The sequence below is a fragment of the Castor canadensis genome, chromosome 2, assembly GCF_047511655.1.
Source record: "Castor canadensis chromosome 2, mCasCan1.hap1v2, whole genome shotgun sequence".
Lineage (NCBI taxonomy): Eukaryota > Metazoa > Chordata > Mammalia > Rodentia > Castoridae > Castor > Castor canadensis.
Window position 1 is genome coordinate 194,311,012 of NC_133387.1, and position 17,632 is coordinate 194,328,643.

At 38.1% G+C, this 17,632-nt stretch overlaps 1 protein-coding gene across 7 annotated transcripts in view; it reads right to left on the reverse strand.

Moving 5' to 3' along the window:
* Gria4 (glutamate ionotropic receptor AMPA type subunit 4) overlaps positions 1-17,632 on the reverse strand; it is a 335,307-nt gene that overhangs the window by 235,990 nt on the left and 81,685 nt on the right. The window lies entirely within an intron of this gene.

Below are 17,632 nucleotides of genomic sequence, written 5' to 3' on the forward strand. Positions count from 1 at the left end.
TCTATATTGGAAAAAGTGTGATGAAATGTGAGCTTTCCTTTACTACTTATAGAAACAAATTGATAGGAAATACAACTTATTGTTACTGATGAGGAGCCCTAATTTTCTGATCAGTTATCTTGGGGGAACTCATTATAACAGTACAGTACATAAAGATATCTCTATCTTAATGACATAGCAATTGAGGGAAATTGGAAGAAAGCTAAGTTTCTAATATTGAAAATTTTCACTCTTTCACAGTTACATACATATATACATATTCAAAATAGAAGAAAAATAGAGAATATGTGTGATGAAATCAAGGAAAGTTGTTTTTGAGGGATAAGTATATATAATTTTTTACATATTCTTTCATAATTTCCAGCTTTTGACAAATTTATTGTAATTGACATTAACTATCCTTATAATTAGGAAAAATAATCATTTTGAATGCAAGAAAGAGTAAATAACCCTTGAGCTCAAGACCAAAGCCTTCTCCAACATCTATGCACCATAAAATGGACACAAAAGCTCTTCATGCCCATATTAACAATTGGGAGAATGAGACTTAGGCTACTGTGGGACTAGCCAAGGGAAGAATGTTCCATTCAGAAAGAAGAAAGTACAAATAATTTGTGCAATTACTTGTTTAATTAAGCTGTTTTGTTCTGTTTGGTTATAAACCCAAGTAGGCCAGGACCTTCTGCAGAAATCTGTCTTCAGCTTTTTGTTCATGCTTTGAAATACAATAAATGTTTCCAGAATCACTGAAACAGATACAATTATGGAAAATTCCTTAATGTGTCTATTTGAGTCCAGGTTTGTAGATTATTTTTGTGAGCACGCATAACACATATTTCTATATATTATGCTAAGAACTGAAATTGAATTTTAAGAGTCCTGGACTCTGATTATGTTTCCAGATAGTCAATGAGAATAGGAGACAGAGCTGAAAGAGAGATTTGGAGCAGAGGAGAACAGGAGGAGGGGCATTCTTGATTCTTAGGTATTTCTCAGAAATAACTGTGAGTCAGCAATAGAAAAACTGGAATTTTATCCCTATTTAAAACAAGTAAGTGATACATCATGAAACTCAAGACATTTCACAATTAACAAAAGATATTATTTAGATGTAAAAAGCTGTTTGACACAGGGCCCAAATCATAGTGTGATTGATCAGCCAGATAAAAATCAACGGGTAGGTCTCACTTCCAGGAACAAGGCTCCAATCCTAGGAGGAAGGACCAAACTTCACCCATCCCAGATATTCCTAGTTGGAGTGGGACACTATGCCAAAGGAGCAGTCAATTGGTCTGCGATCTGAATCTGTAATGTTGCACAATTCTGAAGTTTCTCTGTTGCATGACAGGTTGAAGATTTATCTACCCATTTTCACACAACTTATAAAAGTGAATGGCCATTTGATAATGAATGATCTACTATGTTTGAATGCACTAATTTAAAATAGAGTTGGGGGCTTAGATCAGTGGTAAAGTGCTTCCCCAGCGTTTGTAAGACCTTGCATCCGATCTCAAGTACCAGAAAAAAAGGATAAATGTCCAAGGAATCAAGCAGGCAAAAATGAGTGGGTAAAGCAGTTGAACCGCACGTGAAGAATTAGCTCACTTCTCATCGCAGTTTGTCCTTAATGGCGTAAAAATGTGTGCTCTTTCAGTACGGGCTCATTTTGTTACATATTCTTCATTTACACCAAGAAATACTTATTCACACTGAAAAAAACTAACAATCTCCTGAGCCTTATGTTTTCATTTCTCAAGTTGGAAATAGTCATGGATCAAGAAACATTTCACTTAAAAAAAAAGTTCACTGTATGAAAGAACACAACTCAATAATTGCAAGAGGTGGCACCAAGGCTCTTAGTGAACCTTAAAATGCTTGGCTATTTAAGACAATTTTTACTACTCTGCCAATGATTGCTATGTAGACATGTGAGTTCAGCACTGCTGCATCTCAAATATTCTGGGAAAAGTCAGAAACTTGCAATTTGATGAGAAACCTTCTAATTTTAAAATATTAGCCCCAAATTAAAAAAAAACTAGTCTGGTCTGAAGCTCAGATATGGCACACTGACATAATTTTACAGTTTGGTATAGAAAATAGAAGATGATATTTCCACAGATGGCAGGTGAATAATTTTGTAACACATTGAAATTAAAGTACAATAGTATGGCTGAGTGAAAGACTAATTGCAGGTTCTTTTACAGCAATGTGAGCCAAGTACTCAGAAAAGTACAGTATAACATAGGAAATGCCCCACATCTGTAATTTTAATAGTCATTTTTTTTGAGAATTACCTATGCCAGCAAGGGTTCTTTTTCTTTAATGACTTTCTTTGTCCCAAGGAACCAAAGTTCATCTTAGTCATTTGAAAGGGAAAAAACACTAAACAGCATATTTTGGTTTGTACCTATGTCCCTTTTACTCAGGGACCTCAAGAAGAAAAGGCCCATGGTGAGGAAGGTGCCTCCTTTAGTTTGCTACATAAACTGAGGATGATTATTCAAAACATAAGCTGTCTGTTATGACCTGCTGCTTACTTTAACTTGTTCCTAGGGCCAAAAAAAACTTGACTACCACTATAATGTGGATCATAATTATCCAGGCTTTTTGTCTGCTCAGATTTCTTCAATGATCTGTTTCTGATAGCCACAAGACTTAAAAACAGACACACGCTCAAAGAAAGATTTCTGACTTGATGGGAGGAATGTCCATCAAAAATCAGGGGTCCTAATTGTTCAGAGCACAGCAGGAATTACTTTATTGCAACCTAATTCTTCTGATGTTTTCTAACGGCAATCATAATTCTGTCCAACACACACGATGAGTTAGAGAGAAAGAACAATTTTGTTCAGTTCTCTTGCATTGTGAGTGAAAACTGGAACTTTGTATAGCACTTGCCACACTCACAACTTGAACACTGAAAGGTAAGACAAGTACCAATGCCAGAAGCCCAGTTTGTCTTCTGTAGAAGTCAATACCATGTGGGTAAACTATAACCAGTCAACTTTTTCTTTAAGTGCAAAGTAAAATCAACTTTTTGAGAACAAAGGCTGCAGCGGTGTGAATGTCTCAGTTATGGAGCCTGGTAAAATCTCATTCATGCCTAACTCCACACCCTTTGTCCGCTGGTTGGTTCCCAACTCCAAAGTAGACAGCTGATTGAAACTGACAAGAATTCTGCTCAAGGTGCCTCAGCAAGCACAAATCTTTTCCATTTCGATACTTGGGTAGCTCAAAGGAATGAGCTGACAAGGGAGCAATGGAATGGAAAGACGGCAAATATTCACTCCTTTTTCCTTCAGAACCCATGTTAAGTCAACACAGGCCTGCACATATCTCTTTGCAATAGCATTAGTGAACTCGGTTAAAAAAAAACAACAACAAAAGGCAAAACAAAAAAGTAACCATTACTACCACAAACAAATGACCACGTGCATATGTCTGGGAGTTGTTAAACCTTCAGTGGATCAAAGAATTTCCTCTTTCTTTTCTGTAATCATGGGACAGAAATAGTTGTTTATAGTGCTTCAAGAGTTTTTGAACTCTACCTACCTCAAACACCCATTTATCCATGTAACCAACCAAATTGGTTGACATTTGCTTCATGCAAAGAATCACGACAGTTGATGTGGGAGATAAGAGTGCTTATGGTTTTAAATTTTTGTGACCTTGACTTTCAAACTGCAGTACAGGCATGAGTTGTCTGTGAATTATACCATGGATCTTATCATGTTCCCTCGAAGTAACCACACCACTGAAAGTTTGACAATATTCAAGTACATGTCAGTGCTATCTATGTGTTTTCTATACTTTTGTGATGACACTGAATTTTGTACACTGGTTTCATGGGTACTTACAGCCTTGCATAATTTAAGGAACATTTATCGTTTCCATAAAAATTGTGGAAACAACTTTATTAATGTAAAAATTGAGCACACAAATTTGGTTTTGATTTTACCTCCCAGTTAACCAATGATCCTTTTCATTTTCAAGAGAACAAAACCTGAACTTGAAGATCTTAGTGGACTGGACCCTATTTTATGTTTCCCATTTGTTGTATGTCTCTGAAAGATAGCTTAAGAGTAAGGAAAACAGGTTATCATTGGGGTTTGTGTTTCTTTTTCCCAGGATGATCATTTCCTCCATTCAGGAAAATAAACTAATTTGTAATGTATCTTTTAAGGAATTCAGAAACATATGTCATTGGATTAGTAAGAGAGAATCTCAGGCAGAATCTTGCTTCAGTGATAGTTAGGGAGAGTTTTGCTTAATCCTCATTCATCCTTTAAAGGCTTATCTTTAAGAGTTCTCTGAAAAGGTAGCTGGTGGAATGGCTTAGGTGAGAATAGAATTCCCATGTAGACTTTTTCTTTTACCATTTGTTTGATAAGTATGTCCTACTTGTAGACACATATAAAAATTGCCTGTCATGTTCAGAAATGGAAAAATGAATTAAAAATGGTGTTCCAAGGAACTGGATTTCTGACCTTCAGTCCTCTAAAAATTTACTTTATGGGGTTAAAGGTAAATGTTAACCTCACTTTCAAAATGGGGGAAAAAGCATTCACTAGTCAGAGATATTCTGCAAATTAATTAATAAATAATTATTGTGGCAGATTTTGCTAAAATAAATATTGTTACAAAGTTGAGTAATAAGGACTACAGAGAGTAGAAAGGCAAAGAGTCAGTTTCTTCTTTTATAGCTTAGAGCAAGTACCTATCAAGTCATAAAAAGTGAGAACAATTTGCTCTTCTGAAAGAAAGGCATCAAGGTATTTTACATTATAATATAGTATCTTCCCTGGTTAAAGAATGAATTATAGTCCATCTGAGTGTGAATTTTCAATCATTTTCCATTTTTATATAACTTTTGTACTTTGCTATACAGAGATATTTCCATTGAGTTATGAAAACTCATGATAGAACATGTCTGGTGAAAGTGATATTGATGTTAAATACAAAATATTCTTCTCTAGGGGATTATATTGGGGTGCACTGATATGCTGGCAATGATGTCTAGGGTTCTTACATTGATGAGGCACGGTTTAGGAGGTCTCTGAGAAATTGTCTCCCAATTACTTTCTAATCAGTGTCATTAGAGACAGAAAAATACATTCTGTAACAGCATAGACATTTTAGGATTCCAGTCACTGATAAATTTTGATTTAGGAAACTAATGTTCCATTTTGTTTTAGCCACTGGCTCATCATTTAAAATAGTTAAAATTAAGGAAATCGAGAATCCCATTATAACACAAACACTACAATTTCTTAAAATGTATATACTACCAAATGAAATACAGATAGGAAATTATTGTATTTGACTATATAAACAGGAGTGTTTTCTGCTTTCACACAGTTCATATTTGATCTTTGCTGAGCTCCACATGATAGAATAGTATCTTTCCATCCCACGATGCTTCTATAAACTCTGAAACCTCTCATCCACAGCTAAAGTGTTATGTGGGAAAAGGAATGGTTTCTTTGGATAAGCAATTTGCAGACCATTGTCTGAAAGAAAGATTATGTAATTTGCTATGCGCAAATGTTGCATTTTGATTTTTATTTCATATTTTGGTATTTGTGACAGAGACCTCTAACATTCATGCTCCTCTTCTTCCTGGCACTTTTTGCTGCATTTCTGGGCCTCACTTACAGTTAGGTGCAGCTAAGTAATTGAGTCCTTCCTAGTGGGAATTGAGTAGAAGTGTAGTGGGACCACGGTCAGGCTTGACACTTCACCCACCAGGTGTGCTTTGTGTGTTTTTCCTGTTAGCTGAAGACAGATGACAAAGATGTCTTATAGAATGGTAGCACCACAAGACAAAAGTCTTCCAGGTCCCTACACACAAAGTGGAGAGAAACTTCTTCTCTAGTGACTTGAAAAACCCACTGTGGAGTTATGGAAGCTTGGTTCTTTTTGTTGTTACAACACAGCCCATTCTAGTTAGTAGAGAATTGACTTTTTAAACATCTTTTATGTCTAATATTCAATAATTTCCTCTTTCTTCTGCTGTTTTGCTTTCCATGGTTTCAATTACCCAAGATCACCTATTATCACTTAAGATACTAAGAATTAAGAAATTTTGAGAGAGAAAACACATTATCCTTTCTTACAGTATATTGTTCCATTTTATTATTAGTTATTGCTATTTACCTCTTACTGCTTCTGATTTATAAATTAAACTATCAAATAGAAAAACAGTATAAATAGAATTTAGCGTTGTTCATAATTTCGAACATCCACTGGGGGGTCTTCCCTGCAGATAAGAGAGAATATTGTATATTCTATACTGTTAAAGTCTGGTAGTTTCATGGAGTCTTCTTCTTTTTCTTTTTTTATTACTCATTTATTCACATGTGCATACATTGTCTGGGTCATGTCTCCCTCCTCACCCCACACCCCCCTTCTAGGCAGAACCTGTTCTGTGCTTTTCTCCACTTCTGTTGAAGAGTAGAAATAAGCAATAATAAGAAAGATGTAGCATTTTTGCTAGTTGAGATAAAGACAGCTATACAGAGAGATTCCTAGGATTGCTTTCATGTACAAATGTGTCACAACCCAGGTTGATTCATCTCTAACTGATCTTTACACTGGTTCCTGATCCCCTTCTCTTATTGACCTCTGTCGCTTTAAGGCTTCTGTATTAATTCCTCTGGAGCGGGGACATCAAATGCGTTCATGTTTTGGGTCTAATCCTGTACCTCCTGTGTATGTTTTCCCATTGTCATGTAACCCAAGTCCTACAACATTGCTGTATTTGCCCTAGATCTAAAGACCACATATGAGGGAGAACATATGATTTTTGGTATTCTGAGTCTGGCTAACCTCACTCAGAATTATCTTCTCCAGTTCCATCCATTTACCTGCAAATGATAAGATTTCATTTTTCTTCATGGCTGAATAAAACTCCATTGTGTATAAATATCACATTTTCTTGATCCATTCATCAGTAGTGGGGCATCTTGGCTGTTTCCATAACTTGGCTATTGTGAATAGTGCCGCAATAAACATGGGTGTGCAGGTGCCTCTGGAGTAACCTGTGTCACATTCCTTTGGGTATATCCCCAGGAATGGGATTGCTGGATCATATGACAAGTCTATGTTTAGATTTTTAAGAAGTCTCCTAAATTTTTTTTCAAAGTGGTTGTACTAGCTAGCATTCCCACCAGTGTTTCTTGGCCCTCAAACAAAAAGTTACATATGGACAATTATATATTCTTATTTCCAGTGGGAACAAAACATACCAGTACCTGGATGGAGAAAAAATTATCTTTAATGCTCAATTCTAAATAATGTTTTACACATGAAACTTCATATAGAGAAATTAGTGATAGTATAGAAAATGCTCTCAACATGCTTGAGCAAATCTAATGAGCAGATTAACAGCATGCTAAGTCACAGCATCTTTTGATTGTGAAGATAGTCATAGTTGGTAATTGCAAAATGCCAAGCTAACATGTAGCAAATATGTAATTGCTGTTTATTGATTCTGGTTCGGAGATCAAACTTTCATTGATTTGACAGCATGCTCTAGAAAGTCTCATAAAATGTAATGGCTTGCTATCAGATTTTTTTTAAATGAGAAATGTATTGCAATCAATTGTGATTGTGATTGCTGTCAAGTCTGCCGTTGATGACAGTGGATTCAGTTATGGGTTGAAGGTGAATCAATTGCATGAAAGATTATAAAAGCCAATGGTTTCACTATCCACCTTCTGTGGAGATTAGGGAAGCAAATCTATACTACTTACCAAAACAGATGCTGATAGAATCAGCCAGAGCACAAACACGTCCACTTTCACTCTCACACCCAGATTTCTGAGCCTATACAAATTCATGGGTTAACCATATTACATTTCTAAATCAGATGCTATCACAGATGAAAACATATCTGGATTAACCAGTATAATTTGAACAATATAGGTTCTTGGTCAATCTGAATAAAATAATTATTTGGAAATATATCACATAAGATGGGCTTGCCTGACATGAGTCCATTCTATTTTATAAGACAATTAATGTCCTTTTGGGATAGATTATGTTCAAGTCTTCTCTCTGATACTATTTAGGTAGCAGTATTTTGTGGGAGAATGATCATATCTTCATCTTGAAATGGGGTCTTCCCCATTTATTGTAGGGAAGCAGTCAACTAAATTATCTCAAAGTTCTATGTATCTGTTAGATATTGAGAAATTGAAGATGAGCTAATTTTAAGACACTTATATTTTTCAGCACAGTTTTTATAAAAAAATTACACCCAAAATTTTGAGTCTCAATTATATGTTAACTTGATATTCTTCTGTTCTTTAAAATGTAAAATATTTACTGGTTAACTTTTATAACAATTTACTTTAAAAATTACTAAAACAATTTTGATATCATCAATTCCTGAGAAACATAAAACTTTTTAATTTTGTAGGTCAAGGAAGCTTATAAATAACACTGTTTACATAAATTTAATTCTGAAATTGAGATATGTTTCAGATACAAGAAGCTTCTCAAATATTTTGCAAAGCCTATATTTTATAGATTTTGTCTCTAGTCCTCTCTAAGTTTCATGCCTTCTATATTATTGTGGCAGCAGACTGAATCATCTCAGCACAGCCATCCTTACTTCTATAGTCATAGAAGGTACAAAGCCTGTTGGTGCACAGATAGCCCTTCATGCACCTGCTGGCACCCTGGCCCTCTGAGACTGTGGTTAATAATTTTTAAATTGTTCTTTTGTTACTTCAATGACCTCTAGCTACTTTAAATTTCCATTCTGGTTTGGTTTATTAGACTTAGACTATTTTGTGTTCTTAATTAGCATACATTAATTAATAATTCCTGAACTACTTTCCCTGAGTAACTTAACAACAACCTCAAATTAAAAAGCTTCTTGTACAAGGTAGGAAAGTTGAACAGTGATTGAAGCCTTTATTCCCCTACAGATTATTCAGGAAACAACAAAATCCTGCAGGAAACAACAAAATCCTGCAAGTAAAATTGGAATGTGTTATGTATAAATTGATTTTTAAAAATTAAGCATTGCTTTTATTTATAAAAATACTAGAGAATCAATTGGAAAAAAATCCCTCTTACATGATTTTAACAAATGATTTTAATTTAAAATTTCCTTTGAGCATGTGCCTATGTATAGTCAAATGTATTTAGAATTTTTTTCTATATTACATCATCATATAAACCTATTTAGAGGAAGAGTTTCATTTATAGTTCTAAACAATTTAAATTTTTACACCAACTTCATGAAATTAAACATCTCATTCTACAGTAAAATACATTTAGTTTTTCTAAGGACTATTAAAATCAAATATAAGATTTTCCTTTATGAAATCATGACCCTGAAGGACAGACTGCAGGAGGTCCCAAAAGGTGATAAGTGGCCAAGGAGACACTTCTCCTTCCCAGGAGACCTGAGAGACATCTCTGCCCTCAGGCAATACAAAAAAAAATGGCTATAAAAACCTAATTTCTAATCTGACCCAGGGTACTACCAGTTTCCAGGTCCCCCTGCATGCATGCAGCCTTTCTCTTCTCTTCTCTACAAATAAAATCTTTCCAACCTCTGCTGCTGGGATCCACCTGTGCTTTCATTCTCAGAGTGGACCCAAGAACCCTGAACACCTGAAAATTCCTGCATGTTTTCTGTGCATTATATTTGGCAACCATGAAGGGATAACTGTTCACCTGAGGATGGTACAGGTTGTGCCAAACTGGAAGAGCCTAGGAAGTGACCGTGATTGTCATTGTCCAGCACAGTCTGTCTTCCAGGAGAGCCCCTGCACCACGGCTTAGCTATGGTGAACCTCTTGGGCCAACTTTCTCTCTTTCTCTCTCTAAGGAGGGTTTCTCCCTCAGGAATCTGAGGAAACACTCCAGCAACCCAGGAAATTGGGGGCTGGCCAGGGGCTTATACCAGACTGCCAATGCTAGATGGGCAGAGCCAAACTTCAGTGCACTGAAGCTTTTTTTCCTCTCAACTCTCAGCTTCCTCCTTCCTTAAATTCTTTCTCCCTTTCAAGATCTGACTCACTTCAGAGGAGTTCCAAAAACAGTCAGTGGAAAGGAAAGTTTCTCTTTAAGCTCTAAGAATACTCTGGTTGGGGCAACTCCCCGGTGTCACCCAAAGGCTGGAGATGCAACTTCCTGACCCATCTTGAGGCTCTACAGGCAGCTAAGTCTTGGACCTCTCCAGCCATGACTATGTCAAACAGGCAATCAGATCTCTACACTTTCTTTCCAGTTCCCATGGCCCAAGAGTGGAGGTCACCCCTCAGTTTCAGTGCTCCAGTACTGCCTCTGGCAGGATCCATCTGGACAGCAGTGATGACCAATAATCCCTTGTGTATTGAATCTGGAAACTCTCTTTCCCTCAATCTTCAGCTTCTCCTTCCTCTTTCCCAAGTAGTTCAGGATGAGTGGCCTCCCCACTTTGTTCTAAAGAGCAGTGGGCTTCCTTCTTCAGCCAAGTCTGGGAGAGACCTCTGCATTCCCTGTGACAGACACCAGAAAGTGCTACTCTCTAACTTGAGCTTAGCTGTGTTTGTCAGGCATCTGGTTGATCTGGTTAAGCAGGTTCCACAGTCACCTTCAGGGAAAAAAAAATGAGTTACAGGGACAGAGACCTCAAAGGTCTTCTGGTTAAGCAGGTTCTATAGTCTGCTCTGGGGATGGGAGGAAGCAGTAAAAGGGATAGAAATCTCAATGGGGTTCTCCATTTTTGTCTCTTACTGCAGCAAAAAAAAAATGCCTCATACACTCCCTCTCTTTTCACAGGAAATATATTCACCTCACAGGATACATAGGGGGACAAAAGTCTACCTCATCAGGATTCCCCTTCCATGCCTCTGCAGGGGTTCTCCCTCTGGCCATGTAAGCCCTTTTGGTTACTTTGATACAGTTGTTTTTAAATTACAAGCCTTCAGCTGGTAGAGGAGAACTAGGTACGTGGGTCACAAGACAAACAGGTAAGTCAAAAATGAATCAATAAAAAATTGATCAGGGGTCACTCTGGTGGGGTGGCTGCAGCCGGACATACCTAAATGTCTTTCCCACAACCTTAGCCACAGGTAGCAGTAGTGGGAAATCATGGGAGAGAAGGACACCCTCTCCCACATAGAGTTTCTCTTCACCTGGGGATGCCCTGGTAAAAGTAGAAAACCTCTGTTAAGATGATCAATTTTCCCTTGTTTCCCTTTTTAGATGCAGAATCAAGCTTCAAGGATCCTGGAAGGATCCTCTCTTACTAAAATATTAAAAAGAATGATCCAAAAAGTCTTCAATGAAACCGATTCAAGCTTTACTGCACCCAGGCCTGGCCACAGTATCCTCTGTGAGATGGGGAAAAATGGCCAGAAAGAGGGAACATTAACTATAATACCATTCTTCAATTAGATATGTTCTGTAAAAAGGAGGGAAAGTGGACAGCTTTACAAAAGCATACCAACATTGTACTGGAGTAACAGGAGGAGGAGATCATTCTAAAAGATAAATTTCTAACACAGTCAGCCCCAGATATCTGTAGAAAGCTTCAAAAACTGGTGGCTGAAGGGAGCAGAGATCTAGACCAATTGGTCCATACAGCCACATCTGTATACTATACTTAGAAAAAGAAAAGAAGGACCTGGAGAGAAAAAGAAAAAGGATAAATGGCAGGAGGCTCTGAATGCAGTACTCAGAGAGGCTCCCTCGGGGCAGAGTCCAAACCAGAGGACATACTTTCAATGTGAATAGGCAGGCCATTTTAAGAGGGAGTGCCCCTGGAGGAAGCTACCTCTGGGATCCTGCCCCATTTCTTGGGGAAATCATTGGAAGGCACACTGTCCTTGGTCCCCAGTGAAACTGAGGCCAGACCTTCCTACCCAATGACAGGTCCCGGAACCTCCTACCTAGGCTCCTGTAACCACCATAAAAGGAGAGGAGCCCCAGGCAATACTTACTATTGAAAAGCAAAAGGTCAGTCTCCTTATTGGTACTAGAGCCTGCATTTCAGCTATTCCTTTCTCTCCCAGACCCAGGTCTTCCAAGAAAACAATGTTCAGGGCATATCAAGCCAGCCTCTAAGCATTATTTCACTCAGCCTCTAGCCTGCTCCTGGGGAGATTTTCATTTCTCTCACTCCTTTTTAATTGTCCCAGAACTCCCTACTCCTCTGCTAGGATGAGACCTTCTATCTAAATTGGGGGTACAGCTCCTTTTACTCCCAGGAGAGTACTTTTGCTTGCCCCTGAGAGAGGAACAAGTAGATCCCATGGTGTGAACAGATGGATATACCATGGAACGAGCACAGACAGTGGTCCCAGACCCAATTCATCTCAAGTAACCCTCTTGGTTTCCCAAACAAAAACAATATTCTTTAAGACCAGAAGTTAAGGAGGGACTAACTCCCTTAATCAAATACTTAAAAGACAGAGACTGCTAATAGAATGTTCCAGCCCATATAATACTCCTATTCTTGGTGTCAGGAAGGGACTTAACAAATGGAGGCTAGTCCAGGATCTCCATCTGATCAATGAAGCAGTAGTGCCTCTCCACCCTGTAGTTTCAAATCCCTATACACTTTTAGCCCAAATATCTCTGGGTACTGCTTATTACTCAGTCCTGGACTTAAAGGACACCTTATTTTGCATTCCTTACATCCTAAAATCAACCCATCTTTGCCTTTGAAGACTCCACATGAAAGTTTGGACAAGTCACCTGGACTGTTCTTCCCCAGGGATTCAGAGACAGCCCCCACCATTTCAGGTTGGCTCTAACCCAAGACATGGTAGAGTGGCAATATCCACAAGCTACTCTGCTACAATATGTAGAATGACCTCCTCCTCTGTAGACCAATTGAGGCTGTCATTTCACAAGCCACTGAATCCTTACTAAGTTTCCTAGCAGATAGAGGATATAAAATCTCTAAAGAAAAAGCCCAATTGTGTCAGTCTAAGGTTACATATTTAGATCTTGTACTGGAGAAAAAAATGAGGGCTCTAGGAGAAGATACAATCTGTCTGACCCTGATGTTTCCTTTACCTAAGACTCTAAAACAATTGAGGGCCTTTTAGGGGATGACAGGATACTGTAGAATTTAGATCCTGGGATATGCAGATCTAGTCAGGCTCTTATATGAAATTCTTAAGGGAGCACAAAAGGTTCCCCTAACCTTTATTAAATGGGATGACAGGTTAAAAAAATGCATTCCACCCATTAAAAAAAAGGCCCTTATGACAGCACCAGCCCTGGGTCTCCCAGTACAGACAAATTTCAATTATATGTCTATGAAAAGGGAGGACTGGCCTCGGGCATGGTGACTCAGCTCTGGGGCATCACCACCCAGCCAGTGTGCTACTTAAGTAAAGCATTAGATCAGGTAGCCAAAAGATGGCCAGGATGACTTAGAACAGTGGCTGCAGTTAGCCTTCTAGTGCCTGAAGCTCAAAAACTTATCTTAAACAAGCCCCTGACAGTTTATAGCCCACCCAGGGAGATCCTGAACACTCATGTGAGGAGGTACTTATGGAGAATTATGCTGCCCAACCTGACTTAACTTATCAGCTCTTAAAAAGCCCAGATCTAGAATTATGCACTGACGGCAGTTCCTTTGTCAAGAATGGTGTCAGACATGCAAAATTTGCAGTTGTGACAGAATTTGGCATCCTCAAATCAGGTCCTCTTCCTCTTAATACAAGTGCTCAATTGGCAGAATTAGTGGCCCTAACAGAAGCCCTAAAATTTTCAAAAGAACAGAGAGTCAACATCTATACAGATTCTAGATATGCCTTCCTGATCCTGCATGCTCATGCAACCATCTGGAAGGAAAGGGTGCTAACTATAACAGGAACAACTTCCCATAGAGATAAAAGGGAGTTTATTCTAATAGTTTTAGAGATAACAGCATTGATTGCAGCCCTAACTGGAATCAGCCACGGGGTGATTGCCAATCATGTAACTGCAGAAAACCTAACCAAAGTACTAGAGGACACCTCAGACCAGGTAGGCCTTGCCATTAAGGACATGCAAAGGTTTTTGTCGTCCCTTGCCTGTATGTATGCATGGACCACAGCCTGGCCCTAGATTTTCTTTTGGCTAAACAAAGGGGGGTATGTGCCATCACCAATACCTCCTGTTGCACATATATAAACACTTCAGGCATTGTAGAGGAACATGCAGACTACATTCTCCAACAGGCTAAGTGGCTCCGGGAGCAAGCTCTTGAAACTCAGGTCTCTACACAGGTATGAGACCAAATAAAATCCTGGCTCTCCTTCAGGACATGGATCTGACCCTTTCTGGGGCCCATAGTTGCCGTTATTCTCTTATTTTTGTTTGGGCCTTGCATTTTAAACTTACTTGTCAAGTTTGTTTCCTCTCGCCTAGAATCCATCAAACTACAGATGTCCCTGATGGAGATGAAAACGACCTATAACCGTGGTCCCGTCTCATGGTCAGCATTGATGCTGTGGGCCCCTTCTTTGCCCCCTGTCAGCAGGAAGCAGTCACTGAATAGACTTTGTTGTCCCTATCCCTAACAGCAGTTAGGGTGATCACTGAGAGGGGGCACTTGAAGGACAGACTGCAGGAGATCCCAAAAGGTGATAATTGGCCAAGGAGACACTTCTCCCCAGGAGACCTGAGAGACATCTCTGCCCTTGGAAAATACAAAAAAAAAAAAAAAAAGCTATAAAAACCTAATTTCCAACCTTACCCACGAGACCACCAGTTTCCAGGTCCCCCTGCATTCCCCCATGCAGACTTTCTCTTCTCTTCTCTACAAATAAAATCCTTCCAACCTCTGCGGCTGGAGTCCACCTGTGCTTTCATTCTCAGAGTGGACCCATTAACCTTGAACACCTGAGAATTCCTGCGTGTCTTCTGTGCCTCAACACAGTGCTTGATATGAAAGTATTTTCTTCATGTTTTCTTACATCGTGATCACATTTTTGAGCTTACACTAGTTATGAGGAATAGCCTCAGGCCAAATGTACTTAGAAATCTGAAGTGCAATGATTTATTCATAGTTAAATCACTCAGAGGCTTTTCAATTTATAAAAGAAAAAAAAAAAAGAAAACCTACATGAAAAAAAGTCAAGAAGAAAGGTAAAGGGAGCCAGGAATATGATGCTAAAACTATGCACCCGTGTTCACTGCAGCACTGTTCACAATGCCAAGTTATGGGATCAACCAAAGTGTCCATCAGTACACAAATGGGTAAAGAAAATATGTATACTTACACTATGTATACTACTCAGCATTAAGACACTACCTAGCCTTTAAAACAAAGGATAGTCTACCATTTCTAAGAACATGGAAGGAATTGAGGGACATATATAAAGTGAATAAGTCAGACACAGAAAGAAATACTGCATATCTTTACTTAAATATGGAACCTCACACGATGGGGCTCATTGAAATGGGGTAGAATGGTTCCAGAGGCCAGGGTATGAGGGAATGGGAATGGTCAGTGGGTACATGATCTGAGCTGAACAGAGGATTTAACTATTCTTCATTGTATTAATAAATCATAATGTCAGTTTTCATCTTATACATTTTTATAATTATAACATGCTAATTTATGATTAAAAATGAAATTATGCACGAAATAAGATAGGCTGAAATGTTCTATTGCACAGTGTGGTGAATATAGTTAATGATGAAGCTGTGCATATTTCAAAAGTGATGAGAGTAAATATCATAGAGATACCACAAAAGATGTTAGATATTTAAGGTAGTGGATGGGTAAACAGTGTTTGTCATAGCATTAAAATACCTTTCTTACCAGTATCATGTTTATCATATATACAATAACGTATGTAACATGTAATATTTAGGAAAAGAAAGAAAAGTGTTTGAAACCAATAGACAATATATGCTACATTACTGAGGAAACAATAAATTTTATTTGTTTGTAAAAAATATTGACTCTATCTTCTAAAATTCAAATAAGAAATCCTTAAATTTAAACCTAATATTTCACATCTATTATTCTCATGTCTTTTTTGACATTTAAATATAACTTACAGATGACAACTGACCAATTGATAATAATTCTTTGTTCTTGCCATTACTCTTCAGATAAGCAGGCCTCTACCACTTGAGCCACATCTCCAGCACTTTTTTTTTACTATTAGCTATTTTTTAGATAGTGTCTCACACTTTTTTGCTGTCATTTGGAAACAGCAATCCTCCTACTTATGACTCTCATGTACCCAGTATCACAGACTTGATCTACCATGCCTGGACTGTTTGTTGAGATGGAGTCTCTCTCTCTCTCTCTCTCTCTCTCTCTCTCTCTCTCTCTCTCTCTTCTTTTGCCTAGGCTGGCCTGAAACTGTGACCCTCCCATTCCCACTTCCTGAGTAGTTGGAATTAAGGACAGGAACTACCACACTTGACCTCAGTGTAATTCTTTCTAGTATTTCAAATGGAATCCTTTCTATGGTGGTGTGTTCAGGGGCTGGGGTGAGCACAATTCAGTTTAAAAGCCTTTTCCATGATGTATGTAAAGTGATTGTTAATTCTTGATGATCACTAAAGCTACAAACAGCAACTCAGTGAGGAAAAAAGTTTATCAGCATAAACTAAGGTGAATGGAATTTCTTACACATTGGCCCCAAGTGTCAAGAAGGAAGATAATTTGCCTGAGTGGATTTGATTAGTCTAAAACTACTTTCTTTGTAGAACCAATTTATCTGACCTCATAATAGAATAAGAAAAAATAAAATCATAAAGTATTAAAAGACTTCAATGAGGCATGCTGCATTCTTGGCAAAGCAGTATTCACTAGTTGATAGTGGATGTTTCCTACCACAGATACGATGAGAGAATTTCTTCTACAATACAGTATGTACCTAATTAAAAATGATGTATTCCTACTCAGAAGAGAGGAATTTGAATGTACTTAGGACAATAAACTGATAAAAGTTCAAGATGATGGGATATGCTAATTACCCTCTATCGAAAATATTATAATCAAAATATAAACTTAAAAGTAAAGGACAGAGCAAAATGAAGGACAGGATTGTAAAACACATCTTTTTCAGGTGTGGGTACCCATGGGAGAGGGCATGCTGCATGGAGAGGATGAAGGAGGGTGAATAAGGTCAAGGTACTTTATATACTTGTATGAAAATGGAATATTGAAACATGTTGGAATTGTTTTAAGTAGGGGGGGAGGGGACGAGAGAAAATGATGGTGGTTATGAACTTAACCAGGGTACATTGTAAGCATAAATGGAAATGTTGAAATGAAACCCCTTGTATAACAATATATGCTAATAAAAATGTTTAAAAATGAAGAAAATTGAGAAAATAAAATTTTTATCTCCTCCAATGTAACTTGTACTGAATAGATGGTAAAATTATCCACCTGTTGTACAGCCTACAAATCAAGGTGTCTTCCTTTAAATCTTCATCTACTCTCCCTGGAAGCCTATGTTGACTTTCGAGTTCTGTTGATTCACCATTTTTCTTACAACTGCCCCCTCCCCCACATCTGTCTACCTCTACTGCCACCATCAACAACTCACTTTTCCCTCCTTTTCTTCATTTCTACCACAACCCTCCCCAAGAGTCTGATATTTTTGCCATGGTAGAAATTCCCTAGAAGTGAAGCTATGGCCTTCTCATTATGGAAGCACAT